Source organism: Hemitrygon akajei, chromosome 18 (assembly GCF_048418815.1).
Source record: "Hemitrygon akajei chromosome 18, sHemAka1.3, whole genome shotgun sequence".
NCBI lineage: Eukaryota > Metazoa > Chordata > Chondrichthyes > Myliobatiformes > Dasyatidae > Hemitrygon > Hemitrygon akajei.
Window position 1 is genome coordinate 30839671 of NC_133141.1, and position 19526 is coordinate 30859196.

The 19526-nt window shown below is 52.1% G+C and overlaps 1 protein-coding gene across 1 annotated transcript in view; it reads right to left on the bottom strand.

Annotated features, from left to right (window-relative positions):
• LOC140741642 (neurexophilin-2) overlaps positions 1–19526 on the bottom strand; it is a 494901-nt gene that overhangs the window by 474472 nt on the left and 903 nt on the right. The window lies entirely within an intron of this gene.

Sequence of the window (19526 nt, forward strand, 5' to 3'; positions counted from 1 at the left end):
CTCTCACTCACACACCCTGTCCATCTCTCACACACACACCCTATCCATCTCTCTCTCAGACACACACCCTGTCCATCTCTCTCTCACACACACCCTGTCCATCTCTCTCAGACACACACACACCCTGTCCATCTCTCTCAGACACACACACACCCTGTCCATCTCTCTCACACGCACCCTGTCCATCTCTCTCTCACACACACACCCTGTCCATCTCTCTCACACGCACCCTGTCCATCTCTCTCTCACACGCACCCTGTCCATCTCTCTCTCACACACACACCCTGTCCATCTCTCTCACACGCACCCTGTCCATCTCTCTCTCACACGCACCCTGTCCATCTCTCTCTCACACACACACCCTGTCCATCTCTCTCACACGCACCCTGTCCATCTCTCTCTCACACGCACCCTGTCCATCTCTCTCACACACACACCCTGTCCATCTCTCTCTCACACACACACACTGTCCATCTCTCTCAGACACACACACACCCTGTCCATCTCTCTCACACACACCCTGTCCATCTCTCTCTCACACACACCCTGTCCATCTCTCTCAGACACACACACACCCTGTCCATCTCTCTCACACACATCCTGTCCATCTCTCTCTCACCCGCACCCTGTCCATCTCTCTCTCACACACACACCTTGTCCATCTCTCTCTCACACACACACCCTGTCCATCTCTCTCAGACACACACACACCCTGTCCATCTCTCTCACACACACATCCTGTTCATCTCTCTCACACACACATCCTGTTCATCTCTCTCACACACACCCTGTCCATCTCTCTCACACACACCCTGTCCATCTCTCACACACACACACCCTGTCCATCTCTCTGACACACCCCTTTCCATCTCTCTCAGACACACACACACCCTGTCCATCTCTCTCACACACCCTTTCCATCTCTCTCTCACACACACATCCTGTTCATCTCTCTCACACACACACACACCCTGTCCATCTCTCACACACACACACACCCTGTCCATCTCTCTCAAACACACACATCCTGTTCATCTCTCTCTCACACACCCTGTCCATCTCTCACTCACACACCCTGTCCATCTCTCTCACACACACACACCCTGTCCATCTCTCTCACACACACCCTGTCCATCTCTCTCTCACGTACACACGCTGTCCATCTCTCTCTCACACACCCTTTCCATCTCTCTCACACACACACACCATGTCCATCTCTCTCACACACACCCTGTCCATCTCTCTCACACACACCCTGTCCATCTCTCACACACACACACCCTGTCCATCTCTCTCACACACACATCCTGTTCATCTCTCTCACACACACACTGTCCATCTCTCTCAGACACACACACACCCTGTCCATCTCTCTCACACGCACATCCTGTTCATCTCTCTCACACACACCCTGTCCATCTCTCTCACACACACACCCTGTTCATCTCTCTCTCACACACCCTGTCCATCTCTCTCACACACACACCCTGTTCATCTCTCTCACACACACCCTGTCCATCTCTCACACACACCCTGTCCATCTCTCTCACACACACACACCCTGTCCATCTCTCTCACACACCCTGTCCATCTCTCTCACACACACCCTGTCCATCTCTCTCACACACACACACCCTGTCCATCTCTCTCTCACACACCCTGTCCATCTCCCTCACACACACACACCCTGTCCATCTCTCTCACACACACCCTGTCCATCTCTCTCACACACACACCCTGTCCATCTCTCTCACACACACCCTGTCCATCTCTCTCTCATACACACCCTGTCCATCTCTCACACACACACACCCTGTCCATCTCTCTCACACACACCCTGTCCATCTCTCTCTCATACACACCCTGTACATCTCTCTCACACACACCCTGTCCATCTCTCTATCTCACACACACCCTGTCCATCTTTCACACACAGACCCTGTCCATCTCTCTCTCTCACACTCACCCTGTCTTTCTCTCTCTCTCACACACACCCTGTCCATCTCTCACACACACACCCTGTCCATCTCTCTCACACACACCCTGTCCATCTCTCTCTCTCACACACACACCCTGTCCATCTTTCTCTCTCACACACACCCTGTCCATCTCTCTCTCACACACACCCTGTCCATCTCTCTCAGACACACACACACCCTGTCCATCTCTCTCAGACACACACACACCCTGTCCATCTCTCTCACACGCACCCTGTCCATCTCTCTCTCACACACACACCCTGTCCATCTCTCTCACACGCACCCTGTCCATCTCTCTCTCACACGCACCCTGTCCATCTCTCTCTCACACACACACCCTGTCCATCTCTCTCTCACACACACACCCTGTCCATCTCTCTCAGACACACACACACACCCTGTCCATCTCTCTCACACACACCCTGTCCATCTCTCTCTCACACACACCCTGTCCATCTCTCTCAGACACACACACACCCTGTCCATCTCTCTCACACACATCCTGTCCATCTCTCTCTCACACGCACCCTGTCCATCTCTCTCTCACACACACACCTTGTCCATCTCTCTCTCACACACACACCCTGTCCATCTCTCTCAGACACACACACACCCTGTCCATCTCTCTCACACACACTTCCTGTTCATCTCTCTCACACACACATCCTGTTCATCTCTCTCACACACACCCTGTCCATCTCTCTCACACACACCCTGTCCATCTCTCACACACACACACCCTGTCCATCTCTCTCACACACACATCCTGTTCATCTCTCTCACACACACACTGTCCATCTCTCTCAGACACACACACACCCTGTCGATCTCTCTCACACACACATCCTGTTCATCTCTCTCACACACACCCTGTCCATCTCTCACACACACACACACCCGGTCCATCTCTCTCACACACACATACTGTTCATCTCTCTCACACACACCCTGTCCATCTCTCACACACACACACACCCTGTCCATCTCTCTCACACACACATCCTGTTCATCTCTCTCACACACACCCTCTCCATCTCTCACTCACACACCCTGTCCATCTCTCTCACACACACACACCCTGTCCATCTCTCTCACACACACCCTGTCCATCTCTCTCTCACGTACACACGCTGTCCATCTCTCTCTCACACACACACGCTGTCCATCTCTCTCACACACCCTTTCCATCTCTCTCACACACACACACACCCTGTCCATCTCTCTCACACACACACCCTGTCCATCTCTCTCACACACCCTGTCCATCTCTCTCTCACACACACATCCTGTTCATCTCTCTCACACACACCCTGTCCATCTCTCACACACACACACACCCTGTCCATCTCTCACACACACACACACCCTGTCCATCTCTCTCAAACACACACACCCTGTCCATCTCTCACTCACACACCCTGTCCATCTCTCTCACACACACACACCCTGTCCATCTCTCTCACACACACCCTGTCCATCTCTCTCTCACGTACACACGCTGTCCATCTCTCTCTCACACACCCTTTCCATCTCTCTCACACACACACACCATGTCCATCTCTCTCACACACACCCTGTACATCTCTCTCTCACACACACACCCTGTCGATCTCTGTCTCACACACAAACCCTGTCCATCTCTCTCACACACCCTTTCCATCTCTCTCTCTCGCACACACCCTGTCCATCTCTCTCTCACACACACACCCTGTCCATCTCTCTCTCACACACACACCCTGTCCATCTCTCTCTCACACACACCCTGTCCATCTCCCTCACACACACCCTGACCATCTCTCTCTCACACACACCCTGTCCATCTCTCTCTCACACACACACCCTGTCGATCTCTCTCTCACACACACACCATGTCCATCTCTCTCACACACCCTTTCCATCTCTCTGTCACACACACGCCCTGTCCATCTCTCTCTCACACACACGCCCTGTCCATCTCTGTCACACACACACACCCTGTCCATCTCTCTCAGACACACACAGACCCTGTCCATCTCTCTCACACACACATCCTGTCCATCTCCCTCACACACACCCTGTCCATCTCTCTCACACACACACCCTGTCCATCTCTCTCACACACCCTTTCCATCTCTCTGTCACACACACTCCCTGTCCATCTCTCTCTCACACACACGCCCTGTCCATCTTCGTCACACTCACACACCCTGTCCATCTCTCTCACACACCCTGTCCATCTCTCTCACACCAACCCTGTCCATCTCTCTCTTACCCACCCTGTCCATCTCTCACACACACACCCTGTCCATCTCTCTCTCACACACACACCCTGTCCATCTCTCTCACACACTCCCTGTCCATCTCTCACTCACACACCCTGTCCATCTCTCACACACACACCCTATCCATCTCACTCTCAGACACACACACTGTGTCCATCTCTCTCTCACACACACACACCCTGTACCATCTTTCTCTCTCACACTCACCCTGTCCATCTCTCTCACACACTCCCTGTCCATCTCTCTCACACACACACCCTGTCCATCGCTGACACAGACACACACCCTGTCCATCTCTCTCTCACACACACACCCTGTCCATCTCTCTCACACACTCCCTGTCCATCTCTCACTCACACACCCTGTCCATCTCTCACACACACACCCTATCCATCTCTCTCTCAGACACACACCCTGTCCATCTCTCTCTCACACACACCCTGTCCATCTCTCTCAGACACACACACACCCTGTCCATCTCTCTCAGACACACACACACCCTGTCCATCTCTCTCACACGCACCCTGTCCATCTCTCTCTCACACACACACCCTGTCCATCTCTCTCACACGCACCCTGTCCATCTCTCTCTCACACGCACCCTGTCCATCTCTCTCTCACACACACACCCTGTCCATCTCTCTCTCACACACACACCCTGTCCATCTCTCTCAGACACACACACACCCTGTCCATCTCTCTCACACACACCCTGTCCATCTCTCTCTCACACACACCCTGTCCATCTCTCTCAGACACACACACACCCTGTCCATCTCTCTCACACACATCCTGTCCATCTCTCTCTCACCCGCACCCTGTCCATCTCTCTCTCACACACACACCCTGTCCATCTCTCTCAGACACACACACACCCTGTCCATCTCTCTCACACACACACCCTGTCCATCTCTCACACACACACACCCTGTCCATCTCTCTGACACACACATCCTGTTCATCTCTCTCACACACACACTGTCCATCTCTCTCAGACACACACACACCCTGTCCATCTCTCTCACACACACATCCTGTTCATCTCTCTCACACACACCCTGTCCATCTCTCACACACACACACACCCGGTCCATCTCTCTCACACACACATACTGTTCATCTCTCTCACACACACCCTGTCCATCTCTCTCACACACACATCCTGTTCATCTCTCTCACACACACCCTGTCCATCTCTCACTCACACACCCTGTCCATCTCTCTCACACACACACACCCTGTCCATCTCTCTCACACACACCCTGTCCATCTCTCTCTCACGTACACACGCTGTCCATCTCTCTCTCACACACACACGCTGTCCATCTCTCTCACACACCCTTTCCATCTCTCTCACACACACACACACCCTGTCCATCTCTCTCACACACACACCCTGTCCATCTCTCTCACACACCCTGTCCATCTCTCTCTCACACACACATCCTGTTCATCTCTCTCACACACACCCTGTCCATCTCTCACACACACACACACCCTGTCCATCTCTCACACACACACACACCCTGTCCATCTCTCTCAAACACACACATCCTGTTCATCTCTCTCTCATACACCCTGTCCATCTCTCACTCACACACCCTGTCCATCTCTCTCACACACACACACCCTGTCCATCTCTCTCACACACACCCTGTCCATCTCTCTCTCACGTACACACGCTGTCCATCTCTCTCTCACACACCCTTTCCATCTCTCTCACACACACACACCATGTCCATCTCTCTCACACACACCCTGTACATCTCTCTCTCACACACACACCCTGTCGATCTCTGTCTCACACACAAACCCTGTCCATCTCTCTCACACACCCTTTCCATCTCTCTCTCTCGCACACACCCTCTCCATCTCTCTCTCACACACACACCCTGTCCATCTCTCTCTCACACGCACCCTGTCCATCTCTCTCACATCCACACACCCTGTCCATCTCCCTCACACACACCCTGTCCATCTCTCTCTCACACACACCCTGTCCATCTCTCTCTCACACACACACCCTGTCGATCTCTCTCTCACACACACACCATGTCCATCTCTCTCTCACACACACACCCTGTCCATCTCTCTCACACACACACACCCTGTCCATCTCTCTCACACACTCCCTGTCCATCTCTCACTCACACACCCTGTCCATCTCTCTGTCACACACACGCCCTGTCCATCTCTCTCTCACACACACGCCCTGTCCATCCCTCTCACACTCACACACCCTGTCCATCTCTCTCAGACACACACAGACCCTGTCCATCTCTCACACCCCCACACACCCTGTCCATCTCTCTCACACACACTCCCTGTCCATCTCTCTCACACACACATCCTGTCCATCTCCCTCACACACACCCTGTCCATCTCTCTCACACACACCCTGTCCATCTCTCTCACACACACACCCTGTCCATCTCTCTCACACACCCTTTCCATCTCTCTGTCACACACACTCCCTGTCCATCTCTCTCTCACACACACGCCCTGTCCATCTTCGTCACACTCACACACCCTGTCCATCTCTCTCACACACCGTGTCCATCTCTCTCACACACACCCTGTCCATCTCTCTCACACACCCTGTCCATCTCTCTCACACCAACCCTGTCCATCTCTCTCTTACCCACCCTGTCCATCTCTCACACACACACCCTGTCCATCTCTCTCTCACACACACACCCTGTCCATCTCTCTCACACACTCCCTGTCCATCTCTCACTCACACACCCTGTCCATCTCTCACACACACACCCTATCCATCTCTCTCTCAGACACACACACTGTGTCCATCTCTCTCACACACACACACACCCTGTACCATCTCTCTCTCTCACACTCACCCTGTCCATCTCTCTCACACACTCCCTGTCCATCTCTCTCACACACACACCCTGTCCATCGCTGACACACACACACACCCTGTCCATCTCTCTCTCACACACACACCCTGTCCATCTCTCTCACACACTCCCTGTCCATCTCTCACTCACACACCCTGTCCATCTCTCACACACACACCCTATCCATCTCTCTCTCAGACACACACACTGTGTCCATCTCTCTCACACACACACACACCCTGTACCATCTCTCTCTCACACACTCACCCTGTCCATCTCTCTCACACACTCCCTGTCCATCTCTCTCACACACACACCCTGTCCATCTCTCTCTCACACACACACACACCCTGTCCATCTCTCTCTCACACACACCCTGCTCATCTCTCTCAGACACACACCCTGTCCATCTCTCACACACACACACCCTGTCCATCTCTCTCTCACACACCCTGTCCATCTCTCACACACACACCCTGTCCATCTCTCTCACGCACACACACTGTCCATCTCTCTCACACACACACACCCTGTCCATCTCTCTCACACACAGAGACCCTGTCCATCTCTCTCTCACACACACACCCTGTCCATCTCCCTCACACACACCCTGTCCATCTCTCTCTCACACACACCCTGTCCATCTCTCTCTCACACACACACCCTGTCGATCTCTCTCTCACACACACACCATGTCCATCTCTCTCACACACCCTTTCCATCTCTCTGTCACACACACGCCCTGTCCATCTCTCTCTCACACACACGCCCTGTCCATCCCTCTCACACTCACACACCCTGTCCATCTCTCTCAGACACACACAGACCCTGTCCATCTCTCACACCCCCACACACCCTGTCCATCTCTCTCACACACACTCCCTGTCCATCTCTCTCACACACACATCCTGTCCATCTCCCTCACACACACCCTGTCCATCTCTCTCTCACACACACCCTGTCCATCTCTCTCACACACACCCTGTCCATCTCTCTCACACACACACCCTGTCCATCTCTCTCACACACCCTTTCCATCTCTCTGTCACACACACTCCCTGTCCATCTCTCTCTCACACACACGCCCTGTCCATCTTCGTCACACTCACACACCCTGTCCATCTCTCTCACACACCGTGTCCATCTCTCTCACACACACCCTGTCCATCTCTCTCACACACCCTGTCCATCTCTCTCACACCAACCCTGTCCATCTCTCTCTTACCCACCCTGTCCATCTCTCACACACACACCCTGTCCATCTCTCTCTCACACACACACCCTGTCCATCTCTCTCACACACTCCCTGTCCATCTCTCACTCACACACCCTGTCCATCTCTCACACACACACCCTATCCATCTCACTCTCAGACACACACACTGTGTCCATCTCTCTCTCACACACACACACCCTGTACCATCTCTCTCTCTCACACTCACCCTGTCCATCTCTCTCACACACTCCCTGTCCATCTCTCTCACACACACACCCTGTCCATCGCTGACACAGACACACACCCTGTCCATCTCTCTCTCACACACACACCCTGTCCATCTCTCTCACACACTCCCTGTCCATCTCTCACTCACACACCCTGTCCATCTCTCACACACACACCCTATCCATCTCTCTCTCAGACACACACCCTGTCCATCTCTCTCTCACACACACCCTGTCCATCTCTCTCAGACACACACACACCCTGTCCATCTCTCTCAGACACACACACACCCTGTCCATCTCTCTCACACGCACCCTGTCCATCTCTCTCTCACACACACACCCTGTCCATCTCTCTCACACGCACCCTGTCCATCTCTCTCTCACACGCACCCTGTCCATCTCTCTCTCACACACACACCCTGTCCATCTCTCTCTCACACACACACCCTGTCCATCTCTCTCAGACACACACACACCCTGTCCATCTCTCTCACACACACCCTGTCCATCTCTCTCTCACACACACCCTGTCCATCTCTCTCAGACACACACACACCCTGTCCATCTCACTCACACACATCCTGTCCATCTCTCTCTCACCCGCACCCTGTCCATCTCTCTCTCACACACACACCTTGTCCATCTCTCTCTCACACACACACCCTGTCCATCTCTCTCAGACACACACACACCCTGTCCATCTCTCTCACACACACATCCTGTTCATCTCTCTCACACACACATCCTGTTCATCTCTCTCACACACACCCTGTCCATCTCTCTCACACACACCCTGTCCATCTCTCACACACACACACCCTGTCCATCTCTCTGACACACACATCCTGTTCATCTCTCTCACACACACACTGTCCATCTCTCTCAGACACACACACACCCTGTCGATCTCTCTCTCACACACACACCCTGTCCATCTCTCTCACACACACCCTGTCCATCTCTCTCTCACGTACACACGCTGTCCATCTCTCTCTCACACACCCTTTCCATCTCTCTCACACACACACATCATGTCCATCTCTCTCACACACACTCTGTACATCTCTCTCTCACACACACACCCTGTCGATCTCTGTCTCACACACAAACCCTGTCCATCTCTCTCACACACCCTTTCCATCTCTCTCTCTCGCACACACCCTGTCCATCTCTCTCTCACACACACTCCCTGTCCATCTCTCTCACACACACATCCTGTCCATCTCCCTCACACACACCCTGTCCATCTCTCTCTCACACACACCCTGTCCATCTCTCTCACACACACCCTGTCCATCTCTCTCACACACACACCCTGTCCATCTCTCTCACACACCCTTTCCATCTCTCTGTCACACACACTCCCTGTCCATCTCTCTCTCACACACACGCCCTGTCCATCTTCGTCACACTCACACACCCAGTCCATCTCTCTCACACACCGTGTCCATCTCTCTCACACACACCCTGTCCATCTCTCTCACACACCCTGTCCATCTCTCTCACACCAACCCTGTCCATCTCTCTCTTACCCACCCTGTCCATCTCTCACACACACACCCTGTCCATCTCTCTCTCACACACACACCCTGTCCATCTCTCTCACACACTCCCTGTCCATCTCTCACTCACACACCCTGTCCATCTCTCACACACACACCCTATCCATCTCACTCTCAGACACACACACTGTGTCCATCTCTCTCTCACACACACACACCCTGTACCATCTTTCTCTCTCACACTCACCCTGTCCATCTCTCTCACACACTCCCTGTCCATCTCTCTCACACACACACCCTGTCCATCGCTGACACAGACACACACCCTGTCCATCTCTCTCTCACACACACACCCTGTCCATCTCTCTCACACACACCCTGTCCATCTCTCTCTCACACACACCCTGTCCATCTCTCACACACACACCCTATCCATCTCTCTCTCAGACACACACCCTGTCCATCTCTCTCTCACACACACCCTGTCCATCTCTCTCAGACACACACACACCCTGTCCATCTCTCTCAGACACACACACACCCTGTCCATCTCTCTCACACGCACCCTGTCCATCTCTCTCTCACACACACACCCTGTCCATCTCTCTCTCACACACACCCTGTCCATCTCTCTCTCACACACACACCCTGTCGATCTCTCTCTCACACACACACCATGTCCATCTCTCTCACACACCCTTTCCATCTCTCTGTCACACACACGCCCTGTCCATCTCTCTCTCACACACACGCCCTGTCCATCCCTCTCACACTCACACACCCTGTCCATCTCTCTCAGACACACACAGACCCTGTCCATCTCTCACACCCCCACACACCCTGTCCATCTCTCTCACACACACTCCCTGTCCATCTCTCTCACACACACATCCTGTCCATCTCCCTCACACACACCCTGTCCATCTCTCTCACACACACCCTGTCCATCTCTCTCACACACACACCCTGTCCATCTCTCTCACACACACCCTGTCCATCTCTCTCACACACACACCCTGTCCATCTCTCTCACACACCCTTTCCATCTCTCTGTCACACACACACCCTGTCCATCTCTCTCACACACCCTTTCCATCTCTCTGTCACACACACTCCCTGTCCATCTCTCTCTCACACACACCCTGTCCATCTCTCTCACACACACCCTGTCCATCTCTCTCACACACACACCCTGTCCATCTCTCTCACACACCCTTTCCATCTCTCTGTCACACACACTCCCTGTCCATCTCTCTCTCACACACACGCCCTGTCCATCTTCGTCACACTCACACACCCTGTCCATCTCTCTCACACCAACCCTGTCCATCTCTCTCTTACCCACCCTGTCCATCTCTCACACACACACCCTGTCCATCTCTCTCTCACACACACACCCTGTCCATCTCTCTCACACACTCCCTGTCCATCTCTCTCTCACACACCGTGTCCATCTCTCTCACACACACCCTGTCCATCTCTCTCACACACCCTGTCCATCTCTCTCACACCAACCCTGTCCATCTCTCTCTTACCCACCCTGTCCATCTCTCACACACACACCCTGTCCATCTCTCTCTCACACACACACCCTGTCCATCTCTCTCACACACTCCCTGTCCATCTCTCACTCACACACCCTGTCCATCTCTCACACACACACCCTATCCATCTCACTCTCAGACACACACACTGTGTCCATCTCTCTCTCACACACACACACCCTGTACCATCTCTCTCTCTCACACTCACCCTGTCCATCTCTCTCACACACTCCCTGTCCATCTCTCTCACACACACACCCTGTCCATCGCTGACACAGACACACACCCTGTCCATCTCTCTCTCACACACACACCCTGTCCATCTCTCTCACACACTCCCTGTCCATCTCTCACTCACACACCCTGTCCATCTCTCACACACACACCCTATCCATCTCTCTCTCAGACACACACCCTGTCCATCTCTCTCTCACACACACCCTGTCCATCTCTCTCAGACACACACACCCTGTCCATCTCTCTCAGACACACACACACCCTGTCCATCTCTCTCACACGCACCCTGTCCATCTCTCTCTCACACACACACCCTGTCCATCTCTCTCACACGCACCCTGTCCATCTCTCTCTCACACGCACCCTGTCCATCTCTCTCTCACACACACACCCTGTCCATCTCTCTCAGACACACACACACCCTGTCCATCTCTCTCACACACACCCTGTCCATCTCTCTCTCACACACACCCTGTCCATCTCTCTCAGACACACACACACCCTGTCCATCTCACTCACACACATCCTGTCCATCTCTCTCTCACCCGCACCCTGTCCATCTCTCTCTCACACACACACCTTGTCCATCTCTCTCTCACACACACACCCTGTCCATCTCTCTCAGACACACACACACCCTGTCCATCTCTCTCACACACACATCCTGTTCATCTCTCTCACACACACATCCTGTTCATCTCTCTCACACACACCCTGTCCATCTCTCTCACACACACCCTGTCCATCTCTCACACACACACACCCTGTCCATCTCTCTGACACACACATCCTGTTCATCTCTCTCACACACACACTGTCCATCTCTCTCAGACACACACACACCCTGTCGATCTCTCTCTCACACACACACCCTGTCCATCTCTCTCACACACACCCTGTCCATCTCTCTCTCACGTACACACGCTGTCCATCTCTCTCTCACACACCCTTTCCATCTCTCTCACACACACACATCATGTCCATCTCTCTCACACACACTCTGTACATCTCTCTCTCACACACACACCCTGTCGATCTCTGTCTCACACACAAACCCTGTCCATCTCTCTCACACACCCTTTCCATCTCTCTCTCTCGCACACACCCTGTCCATCTCTCTCTCACACACACTCCCTGTCCATCTCTCTCACACACACATCCTGTCCATCTCCCTCACACACACCCTGTCCATCTCTCTCTCACACACACCCTGTCCATCTCTCTCACACACACCCTGTCCATCTCTCTCACACACACACCCTGTCCATCTCTCTCACACACCCTTTCCATCTCTCTGTCACACACACTCCCTGTCCATCTCTCTCTCACACACACGCCCTGTCCATCTTCGTCACACTCACACACCCAGTCCATCTCTCTCACACACCGTGTCCATCTCTCTCACACACACCCTGTCCATCTCTCTCACACACCCTGTCCATCTCTCTCACACCAACCCTGTCCATCTCTCTCTTACCCACCCTGTCCATCTCTCACACACACACCCTGTCCATCTCTCTCACACCAACCCTGTCCATCTCTCTCTTACCCACCCTGTCCATCTCTCACACACACACCCTGTCCATCTCTCTCTCACACACACACCCTGTCCATCTCTCTCACACACTCCCTGTCCATCTCTCACTCACACACCCTGTCCATCTCTCACACACACACCCTATCCATCTCACTCTCAGACACACACACTGTGTCCATCTCTCTCTCTCACACACACACCCTGTACCATCTTTCTCTCTCACACTCACCCTGTCCATCTCTCTCACACACTCCCTGTCCATCTCTCTCACACACACACCCTGTCCATCGCTGACACAGACACACACCCTGTCCATCTCTCTCTCACACACACACCCTGTCCATCTCTCTCACACACACCCTGTCCATCTCTCTCTCACACACACCCTGTCCATCTCTCACACACACACCCTATCCATCTCTCTCTCAGACACACACCCTGTCCATCTCTCTCTCACACACACCCTGTCCATCTCTCTCAGACACACACACACCCTGTCCATCTCTCTCAGACACACACACACCCTGTCCATCTCTCTCACACGCACCCTGTCCATCTCTCTCTCACACACACACCCTGTCCAACTCTCTCACACGCACCCTGTCCATCTCTCTCTCACACGCACCCTGTCCATCTCTCTCTCACACACACACCCTGTCCATCTCTCTCTCACACACACCCTGTCCATCTCTCTCAGACACACACACACCCTGTCCATCTCTCTCACACACATCCTGTCCATCTCTCTCTCACCCGCACCCTGTCCATCTCTCTCTCACACACACACCCTGTCCATCTCTCTCAGACACACACACACCCTGTCCATCTCTCTCACACACACATCCTGTTCATCTCTCTCACACACACCCTGTCCATCTCTCTCACACACACCCTGTCCATCTCTCACACACACACACCCTGTCCATCTCTCTGACACACACATCCTGTTCATCTCTCTCACACACACACTGTCCATCTCTCTCAGACACACACACACCCTGTCCATCTCTCACACACACACACCCTGTCCATCTCTCTGACACACACATCCTGTTCATCTCTCTCACACACACACTGTCCATCTCTCTCAGACACACACACACCCTGTCCATCTCTCTCACACACACATCCTGTTCATCTCTCTCACACACACCCTGTCCATCTCTCACACACACACACACCCGGTCCATCTCTCTCACACACACATACTGTTCATCTCTCTCACACACACCCTGTCCATCTCTCTCACACACACAGCCTGTTCATCTCTCACACACACACACACCCTGTCCATCTCTCTCACACACACATCCTGTTCATCTCTCTCACACACACCCTGTCCATCTCTCACTCACACACCCTGTCCATCTCTCTCACACACACACACCCTGTCCATCTCTCTCACACACACCCTGTCCATCTCTCTCTCACGTACACACGCTGTCCATCTCTCTCTCACACACACGCCCTGTCCATCTTCGTCACACTCACACACCCTGTCCATCTCTCTCACACACCGTGTCCATCTCTCTCACACACACCCTGTCCATCTCTCTCACACACCCTGTCCATCTCTCTCACACCAACCCTGTCCATCTCTCTCTTACCCACCCTGTCCATCTCTCACACACACACCCTGTCCATCTCTCTCTCACACACACACCCTGTCCATCTCTCTCTCACACACACACCCTGTCCATCTCTCTCACACACTCCCTGTCCATCTCTCACTCACACACCCTGTCCATCTCTCACACACACACCCTATCCATCTCTCTCTCAGACACACACACTGTGTCCATCTCTCTCACACACACACACACCCTGTACCATCTCTCTCTCTCACACTCACCCTGTCCATCTCTCTCACACACTCCCTGTCCATCTCTCTCACACACACACCCTGTCCATCGCTGACACACACACACACCCTGTCCATCTCTCTCTCACACACACACCCTGTCCATCTCTCTCACACACTCCCTGTCCATCTCTCACTCACACACCCTGTCCATCTCTCACACACACACCCTGTCCATCTCTCACACACACACCCTATCCATCTCTCTCTCAGACACACACACTGTGTCCATCTCTCTCACACACACACACACCCTGTACCATCTCTCTCTCACACACTCACCCTGTCCATCTCTCTCACACACTCCCTGTCCATCTCTCTCACACACACACCCTGTCCATCTCTCTCTCACACACACACACACCCTGTCCATCTCTCTCTCACACACACCCTGCTCATCTCTCTCAGACACACACCCTGTCCATCTCTCACACACACACACCCTGTCCATCTCTCTCTCACACACCCTGTCCATCTCTCACACACACACCCTGTCCATCTCTCTCACGCACACACACTGTCCATCTCTCTCTCACACACCCTGTCCATCTCTCTCTCACACACCCTATCCATCTCTCACACACACACCCTGTCCATCTCTCTCTCACACACACCCTGTCCATCTCTCACACACACACCCTGTCCATCTCTCACACACACACCCTGTCCATCTCTCACACACACACACCCTGTCCATCTCGCTCTCAACCACACTCTCCATCTCGCTCTCACACACACTGTCCATCTCTCACGCACACACAGACCCGGTCCATCTCTCACTTACTCGCATCTTTTTCTCTTAGTCTATCACTGTCTCTCTATGTCACTTTCCTCTTTCTATCCCTCCCTCTCTCATTCTTACTGTCTGTCTCTATCACTCTGACTTCATCTCTTGCTCTCTATGTATCTCTCTTACTCCCACTCTGTCCCTCTCTCTCTTTCTCACTCGCTATCTCTCTGTCTCTCTTCCTCACTCTCTTGTTCAGTCTTTCTCTCCCACACTGTCCCTCTCTCATTCTCTCTCCATCTCTGTCACTCCATTTCTTTCACTCTCTCTGTCACATTTACCACATCTCCCTTTCTAACTTGCGCACTCTGTGTGTCTCTGTCTCTCTCATCCCCACTCACTGTCTCTGTGTCCACTTCACCCCCTTCCTCTCCCAACATCTCTCATTCTCTCACTATCTCTCACTCCATCGCTCTCTTTCTCTCAATCTGTCTCTGTCTCTATCTCTCTCATTCCATCCCTTCCTCACTTCATCACTTTCTCTTTCTCAATCTTTCTCTGTTTCTATTTCTCTCACTCTCTTACTTCATCTCTCCCTTTCTATCTCCCTCTACCTCTCACTCCATTTCTCTCTCTATCTCTCATGATTTCTCTCAGTCCACCTTTCTCCATCCTCTCGTTCTCTCTCTCAGAATCTCTGCCACTCCATCTCTCTCACTCTCTCTTTCTCACTCCTTCCTCTCTCCCTATTGCTCTATCTCCGTCTGTATTGCCCTCTTTCTGTCTCTCTTATTCCATCCATCTCTCTGTCTCTCTATCTCATTCACTTCATCTCAAGCTCTATCTCAATCTCTCCATCTCACTGTCTCTCTTTCCCTCACTGTTTCTATTACCTCTTCTCTCCCTCTATCTCTCTCCCTCCCTCTATCACTCTAACCCTGTCTCTCTCTGTCTCTAAAACAGTCTCCTTTTCTCCCTTTCTCTCCATTCCCTCATCTTTCTATCTCTCTCACTCTACCTCACTCCATGTCTACATCTTCCTCTCTCTAGATCTCACTCCATCTCCCTCACTATCCCTCTCCCTCCATCTCTGTCCCTCACTCTGTCTCTATCTCTCTCACTCCATCTCTCTCGCTCCTCTCTCACTTTGTCATGCTCTTTTTTTCTCAATCTGTCTATCTCCCTTTCTCTATCTGTATATCTCTCACTCCATCCCTCTCCTTCTATCACTCAGAAACTCTCACTGAGTCTCTCCCTCTCTCTCCCTCACTATCTGTCTCACTCCATCTCTCTCTCAATCTGCCTGTTTCTATCTCTTTCACTCAGTCTCTATAATCTCTCTCGCATGATCTCAGTCCACATCGCTCTCCTCTCTTGATCCACCCTTCTCCCATCTCTTTCCTTCTCACTGTCTTGCTCCTTCTCAGAATCTCTCCCGTTCTGTCTCTCTCCATCTCTCTCACTCTATCACTCACTCTCTATCTCTCTCCTTCCTCACTCTCTCCCTCATTCCATCTCTCTCACTCTAACTCGGTCTCTTTTGCCATCTTTCTGTCTCTCTTACTCAGTTTCTCTCTACCCTCTCACTCTGCCTCTCTCTCACAATATCTCTCAGTCCACCTCACTCGCTCCCTTTCTGATCTCTCTCACCACACGTCGCTCCAGTCTTCTCCCATCTCTCTCTCACTGTCCTTCTCCTTCCCCAAATCTCTCCCTCATGCCATCACTCTCTCTCCATCTCACTCCTTTCTCGCTGTCTCTTTTGTCCTCTTTCTGTCTCTCTTACTCTGTCTATCTCTCTCTATCTCTCCCACTCCCTCTCTCCCTATCATTCTGTCTCTCTTACTCTGTTTTTCTCTCTGTCTGTTGCTCCATCTCTCTCTTTCTCTCCCCATCTCTCTCCATATCTCACAATCTCTCACTCTCTCCCTCTTAATCTCTCTGTCTCACAATCTGTCCCTCTGTCTCACTCCATCTCTCTTCCCCTCTATCTCCATCTCTTTCTTTCCCTCCATCTCTCACTCTGTCTCTCTCTCCCTCACCCTGTTTTTCTCTCTCTGTACCTCTCACTACATCTATCCCTCTATTTCTCCCTCCCTGTCTCACAATCTCTCACTCCCTCTGCCTTACATTCTTTCTCAATCCTCTGTATCTCTCTCCATCACCCCGTTTTTCTCTCTCCCTTTGTGTCTCACATTCACTGAATCTTTTTCTATCTATCACACTCTGACTCTCTCTATCTCGCTCCATCTGTCTCAAATCTCTCCATCTCTCTCTATCTCACTGTCTCTCCATCTCTCACTCTGCCTGTCCCTCCTTCTGTCTCACAATCTCTCACACTCCATCTATTCCTGCGTCTCACAATCTCTCTCCCTCTCTCACTGTCTCTCACTCCATCTCTCTCTCTGAATATGTCTCTCTTTCAGTCACTCATTCCTCTCTCATGATCTCACTCTGTCTCTCTCTATCTCTCACTCCATCTCTCTCTGACATCTCTCTCTATCTCACAATCTTTCTCACACTCATGCTTTCACTCTCTCTCACACCATCTCTCTTTCTCACTGTCTCCCTCTCCATCTCTATCACCGATCTCTTTCACCATCTCTCTCCATCTCCCTCTATATCCCTCTCTATCTCTCTCACTCACTCCTCTCACTCCCTCTCTATCTCTCTCACTCATTCATCTCTCACTCCCTCTCTATCTCTCTCACTCACTCCTCTCACTCCCTCTCTCTCTCTCACTCACTCATCTCTCACTCCCTCTCTATCTCCCTTTCATTCCACCTCTCTCTATCTTTCTCACTCTGTCTCTGTTTCTCTATCTCTCTCTCTTTCACACTCAGACCTTGCCTCTCTCTCTCTCTCTCGCTCTATTTCTCTTACTCCATCTCTCTTTCATCCCATCACTATCATCTCTCTCTCACCATGTCTCCCTCTCTTCATCACTCTCTCTCTTGCTCTCTCTATCTCTCTCAATCCCTCTCTCGCTATCTCTCAATCCTTCTATCTCTCACTCCATCTCCATTGCTCATTCCTTCTCCCTCACTCTCTCTCATCATTTCTCTCTCTCACTCCATCTCCCTCTTACACCTCGTCTTGCTCTCTCTCTCTCTCTCATTCCGACTCTCTATCTCTCACTTCGTCTGTTTCTCTCCCCATCTCTCTCACTGTCTTTATTTTGTTCTCTCACTCTGCCTCTCTCTCTCACTCCTACTCTCTCACTCCGTCTTACTCCATCTGTCTCTTATTCCATCTCCTCTCTCTCTCTCTCACTCCATCTCCCTCTCTCGCTCCACCTCTCCAATTCTCTCACTGTCTCTCGCTCTCTCTTACACACACTCCGTCTCTGTCAATCTCTGTCTCTCATTCCGTCTCTTTCGCTGTCTCACTCTCTCTCTCTCCAGTATCCTTCCTCTCTCACGGACACTCTCCATCCGTTTCTTTCTAACCCCAGTCTCTACCACTCTCTCCCGTCCGTCTCTCTCTCTCTCCAATCTCTTTTATAATCCCTCCATCCTTCCTCTCTCCAGCGTCTACCACACTCCGTCTCTCTTTCCCTCTGTCCTTCTCTCCC